We start from the raw sequence: 6,000 nt of genomic DNA, 5'->3' as shown, positions 1-6,000 counted from the left end.
GGCACACAATGTTTGATTTACTCCAGATTAATTTTGATGTCTGTGGACAACTCTTGCTTGTATTAAAAACCTCATCCTTTTTCCTTTTATAGACCTCTTCTACACTCAAAACAAAAAGGAAGAGACAATACATGCTGTAAGTACGGAAAAAGGAACAGAGGGCTCTGTCTTTATGCCTTTTGCAGATGTTAGCTTTGTTGCTGTCGCCGCAAAAGGTGCCTACCATGTAAGTTTAATCACGCTTCATTATTTTTTTTTAAATGTGTGTGGTTTTACAATTTCTAACCATCTTTCTACATACCAGACCAGCAAGGTGTTTTATGATAAAAGCTGACTAAAATTTGAGTGAGATTTCATTCAGTCTTTCAATATTGTTAAAAAGATTTTTGAACAATATATATATATATATTAGTGGTTGTTCACAGTTTGGGAGCAAAGCCCTACATATGAAACAAACAATTATTTTTTTTAAATAATAGAGCTCCAAAGCCAAGATATAGTTCAATTTTAATTTCATTAACAATATGGGATTAAGTCTGAGAATCAATGACATTTTATTCGCCCATTTGTTACAGCAGATTTTTTTTTGAAAGAAATAAGAAGTGTACGACTTGGTTAAATTAGGTTTGCGTTTTGAAACATAATTAAATAAAGCAAACATTCCAGAAGACTGACAAAATTGTTTTTTGTTTGTTTGTTTTTTTGTTATGTTTTCTGGCCTGCTCATATGAAAACAATGTATTTGAAACTGCAGTGAAAGCGCAGTACATTGAAAGAGTTTAGCAGTTTTTTCTCCCGATGGTGATTTATTGTCAAACAATACAACACATAATATAAATACAGTAAAATAAAAAAATAAAAAGGTCCATGATTTTTGTTTGCCATTTTTAAAATTACTGTTTAGCCCTTTATGGTACAAGAGAAGTGTCCCAGAAATAAAATTACAATTATTGTTGTAATGAGGAGCACAAAACAGGATTTAAAATGTACTGCCAGGTTGGAGCTGGTCATCCAAATTGCCAGTTTCTTTGTGATACTTGCTCTCAAATGTAATTTAGGAAGAAACCTTTTGAACAACTGTTCAATTCCTTGTGTACCTTAAGGGGTTAGATAATTAACATTAACCCCCAAACGCTTTTTATGATTACTTTAAAGCCAATCATTTAAAAAAATAAGGCTTTCTATCAATGAAATATTGAATGAATTTAATGAACATGCACAGCTCACAATGATAAATCATTCAGTAGGAAATTGGAACTTAGACAGCAAATGCTTACAAACCCTGAAATGAAGTCCATTCCAGTACATTAAACCAGCTGCTGTTTATTCTGTATCGCAATACTGTTCCTAGTGTAATGCAAACATGAACTGGAGCGCAACAGCAAACATATCTATAGTTGTAAATAGCACATACTTTAGAATTTATACTGAACAGCTGGCAGTAAAGGGTAAAAAAAAAAAAAAAAAAAATTACCAAAAGCACACAGTATCTCAGTAGCCCAATAATTCTAAAATTCAACACACAAAGATAATCACCTCTGTAGCCCAAGACAGCCCAAGTCTTGCAGGAGTCTTCTTGATCCACATAACATGCTGACAAAAAACTGCCCCGAACCAGCCTTTATTTCACATAGCTTACAATAAATAGAACTGCCTGGAACACTCGCTTCTGAAGTTCCATTTGGGATGAAAATGATGCATGTAATAAAACTAAGTGAGCATAGCAGAATACTATTGAAATCCTACCAAACAAACTTTAAATACCTTTACTGATCAAACAGTGCTAGAAGCAAATTTCAGCAGTTTGACCCAACGTTACAAGATTCATCATAGATACAATGTACCTTTTTCTTTAGGGTTTTTCTAACATTTACAATTTTGGGAGTTAACAATGAATCTTGTTACATTGTGTCAAACAGTTGAATGGAGTTCAAATTTTGGTACCTATTTATACAGTTGAGTTTTTACTGGAGCCAAAACATATTCCCCCCTCCCCAACAACACTTTTTACATATTTCTACATTTTGTTCGCATGTATCTATTTTAGTTAGTTCTTATTCTTTTATACATGGTATTAAAGTTTTGCATGTGCTTTTTCAATATACCTGAGTTAAACCCAACAGTATAACTTTACACCAGGTATCACACTTTTGATACTGCCTACCTGTATTTGATATTTATATTTATATTCATTGCTTAACTTAATCACCTGACTCCATTTAAAAAAATATATATATTCATCAAACATTTAGAATAATAGATGTGCTGCAGTGAATTACAAGGTTACAGTTGCATTGGGTGGATTATGATGAATTCAATAGAACCCAGAGATGCATTTAGAACCTAAAGTAATTCACTTTAGCCCCATTTCTGTTTTTTTTTTTTCTTTTTTATAATATATGGAAGGCAATTTGATGGCAATTTAGTTTGTTGTGTTTTTTTGGTCTCCGATGAATGATTCCCTGGCTTCCAGTGTGGGAATTTCAAAATGGGACATTTTTAGTGCCTGGAATTTTCTTTTTTTTTTTTTTTTTTTGATAAAAATGACAGTCAACAGTTTAAAAGATGTACAGAGAATTCCTTTTTTTTTTTTTTTAAATGAAAACAGTTTGGGTGAACTCTATTTCAGTCAGGGAACTCATGTGATAGAATATTTATTACAGATTAGACACAATAACACATTTTTGCATATTACACATTCATGGATAACACATTTAGACATATAATACATCTCTGGCCTCGCCTCAATGAACCCTTTCCCATACATTTTGCCACTGATAAATGGAGAGGCTGACTGCAGGGAAGTCATGGGCAGGGGGCAGGATGGCTGCCCTCCCCCTTTGAAGAGTTCAAAAATCAGGTGGAGGCTGGGGAGGAGGAGGCAGACTCTGACTCACAGCTGGGAGGTAATGTATCAGGAAAGATTTAAATCCCTTCCCTGGCAATCACTTGACAATTAATTACATTGTTAGCGGTGAGGTTCTGCTTTTTCAGTTAACGATTGACTGGCTATTGACACTTAATAAGCTTGATTTAAAAAGTGAGTTTCCAGCCTGGACCACAGCTTTGCTTAATGTAGTTGCCCTGCCAAAACTTTGAAAAAAAAAACACATATGCATTATAAATTAGATACATACATAGGAAACTTAATGTGGTACAATTATGCATGCAATTACTGAAGGGGATAGTCCAGTCAATCTGAACTGGGTCATATGTAGCTTAAGCTAAATTTGCATATTGTGGTTCTTTTTTTCCCTGATGTTTAATTTTGAAATTGGCATATTCGCCTCCTCAGTTCTAACCAGGCAGCCACCAGAATCCAGCTCTATAATTAATTAAATATTTCAAAATTCTTGAAAGAGTGCTTCCATTTGAGCTCTTCAAATCTCTCCTATTTTTTTTTTTTTGTTTTCATGTTGCCTTGTTTTCCCAGAATTATAAAAAAACAATCTCAAAAAGGCATTGTAGAAAATGAAATAAGAAATGCATTTCGATGTCTTTATTAAGGGTACCGTTCAACTGATATACTATGCTAATGGTTTCATTACATAAGAGATCAGGTCTGGTCTAGTTGATACCTAGGAAGAGGTCACAGTCTCATATGATTTCACTGCAGCGAGGAAGCGAAGACTCTCTAAACAGCAGTTTCCCAACAAGTCCATGTTTCTGGTCGTGCTATGGAATAAATATAAAAATGCATATTGAGTTTAATCTTGTGAAACAGAATGCATGGTACTTTTTAACAAATAATATCACACAGCGGTCTTGTGAAACCCTGCAGAGGTTCATGCTGTATCTATCCAAAAGAGAAAATGAAATCAATATGCAACACTTTTCTGGAAGGAATCTGTAAGGTCCAGCGTCAGTGTACTATAGCTCCCAAAGTCTTTGAGAGGACAGCATTAGGCTCTGTGCTCCAAAAAACAAGTAAATGCATCTTCCACTGAAATATTTTGATTTTCACTTTACATGTTAACATGGGATGTATTTATCTCTGACAACAAACAGATATTTAAATATTTTTGATTTTGCTGACTCAAAAACAAAAACCAATGAAAGATAGATATGCTTGTAGCTTAAACAATGAAGGCAAGCTGGCCAGCTGCACTTCATTTTTTATTTATTTATTTATTTATTTTTTATAAAGGTTTTAAGCCTTGATTTCTGGTGTTGTTTTGTATTTTTTTATTCTATATGTAATTAACAAAAAAATACCTATGTATGTTTCTTGATTAGTCAGTTTGTATGTACAGTCAGTCAGTATTTTCTGACTCCCAGTTAGAAAGGAGATCAAGATGATACGGTTTTGGAAGGTGGTTCCATACATGTAAAACAAACCAAAGCATGAAAAAAACAACAAGAAGAAGAACAACACGCGAATGGCTTCAAACATCACAAATAAGTATGTCCAAGCTTTGCAAGCTTTTTCTTCTGTAAATGGTCATGCTTACCATTATAATTATATCCTTCAAAAAAAAAAGACAAATGTGTTGCAAACTAAACTGGGAATATGTGGTACACTCAAGTGATATAAATTTAGTAATTTACTTTTCCAACCTAATTGTAATGATTTTACTTTTTAAAAATAAACTGATTTTAAAGAGCAACAAAAAAAAGGCATTTAATTTTATTTTTCTTGGACACAAAATCGAATGTTTAATCAGGAAAGGCTATTTACATCAGCTAGGAAAATGCAAACTTCAAAAAGTGATATCTATCTCATTTAGACACTTATGTCAGCTATCCAAGATTAAATTACAATCTACTTTCAAATATACCATAACCTCCTTTTTTTTGCTTGCAATCATATGGAGCTGTTTTTTTTATATTTGTATTTTTTAACTTCAATGGCTAATTATTGCATGATGTACAAGTATATCTAGAGTAAAGAAGTTTACAGTTTCCAAATAATCTAATCTCATTTAAAATGTTAAAATGCTGAAACAAGCACAAGTGTAAGAAATCTTACCAATTGTCACCAGTCTTGCTTGTAGCCAATCATTATTGCCCAATACCCAGAGGTTTATTCCTGTAGAACTGTATAACAATGATTAGAATGTATCTAAATTGCAGTTTGAACACACTCTATTGTGGGTGTGCCAATTCGCTACACATTTTCTTTCCCTGGAGTTGTAATTTTAGAAGAAAATCGCAGGGAGTATTCATTAAATCATGAAAATAATATGTTGGGTCTTTGCAACAACAAATGTCCTGAACTGGTTCCAGATTGTAGTAGATTTATAATGTAAACCAATTTTAATAGTTGAGGTCTTTTGGTACTTGCTAGGGTGTTTTTATTGAAATGTAGAAGTCAAAAATACACGAAAAATACTAGCAGATTATTCAACTCAACCCTCAGACTAAAATGTAAGTTTTAGAGCTCCTCAGCATTGAAACACATCTAAAAAACATTGTGCATTTTCTATAATAGGCCAACAGTCAAAGTTGCTACAGTTCCTTTATTTACAAAATAAGTTTCTACTTAAGGATGTTGAAAATACTACACTATAGAGTTTATTAATATAAATATTATGATTTAAATATCACGTATGTACCAGAAATGTTTATTTTTTACCACATGGCTGGAGAATCTTTTGTGTTACAGATTTGATCTAATGACTCTAGAGAAAAGACCGACAACATTCGTAAAAGGATTTGTAGAAATCAGTCTATAAAATGAAAGCTTCTTAATGCTTCACAGCTTTATAGCAGTGGGTTGGGCTCTCACAGCTATTTACTCCAAATCTTCATTTCAAAGGAAAAAAACAAACAAAACTACTCAATAAATGTACCAAATCAGAATTGTTATTGGTGTACCCATTCCTCAGACAAATGGATCATTCATCTGGGAGAAGGGTTAAACTATGTTTGATTATTAAAAGTGTGAGTAACTAAGTAGAACTGAAGAAAAACAGGCCAGATGTATTATATGGTTTACACCAGCAACTTGAACTAGTTTTTTTTTTTGAAAAGAAAATGCCTCTGTCAATGTTTCATAAC

The 6,000-nt window shown here is 32.9% G+C and overlaps 1 long non-coding RNA gene across 1 annotated transcript in view; it reads right to left on the bottom strand.

The window, feature by feature from the left end:
- Nucleotides 1-798: 798 nt before the first annotated feature.
- LOC121296832 overlaps nucleotides 799-6,000 on the bottom strand; it is a 14,162-nt gene continuing 8,960 nt past the window's right edge. The window contains exons 2-3 of the long non-coding RNA XR_005947100.1: nucleotides 4,970-5,037; nucleotides 799-3,675 (exon numbers count right to left, since the gene is read on the bottom strand). This is a non-coding gene — a long non-coding RNA (uncharacterized LOC121296832). The remainder of the gene's footprint in view (nucleotides 3,676-4,969; nucleotides 5,038-6,000) is intronic.

Source organism: Polyodon spathula, chromosome 22 (genome assembly GCF_017654505.1).
Source record: "Polyodon spathula isolate WHYD16114869_AA chromosome 22, ASM1765450v1, whole genome shotgun sequence".
Classification (NCBI taxonomy): domain Eukaryota; kingdom Metazoa; phylum Chordata; class Actinopteri; order Acipenseriformes; family Polyodontidae; genus Polyodon; species Polyodon spathula.
The sequence above is the reverse complement of the archived record's forward strand: the minus strand, read 5'-3'. Positions and strand labels throughout refer to the sequence as shown.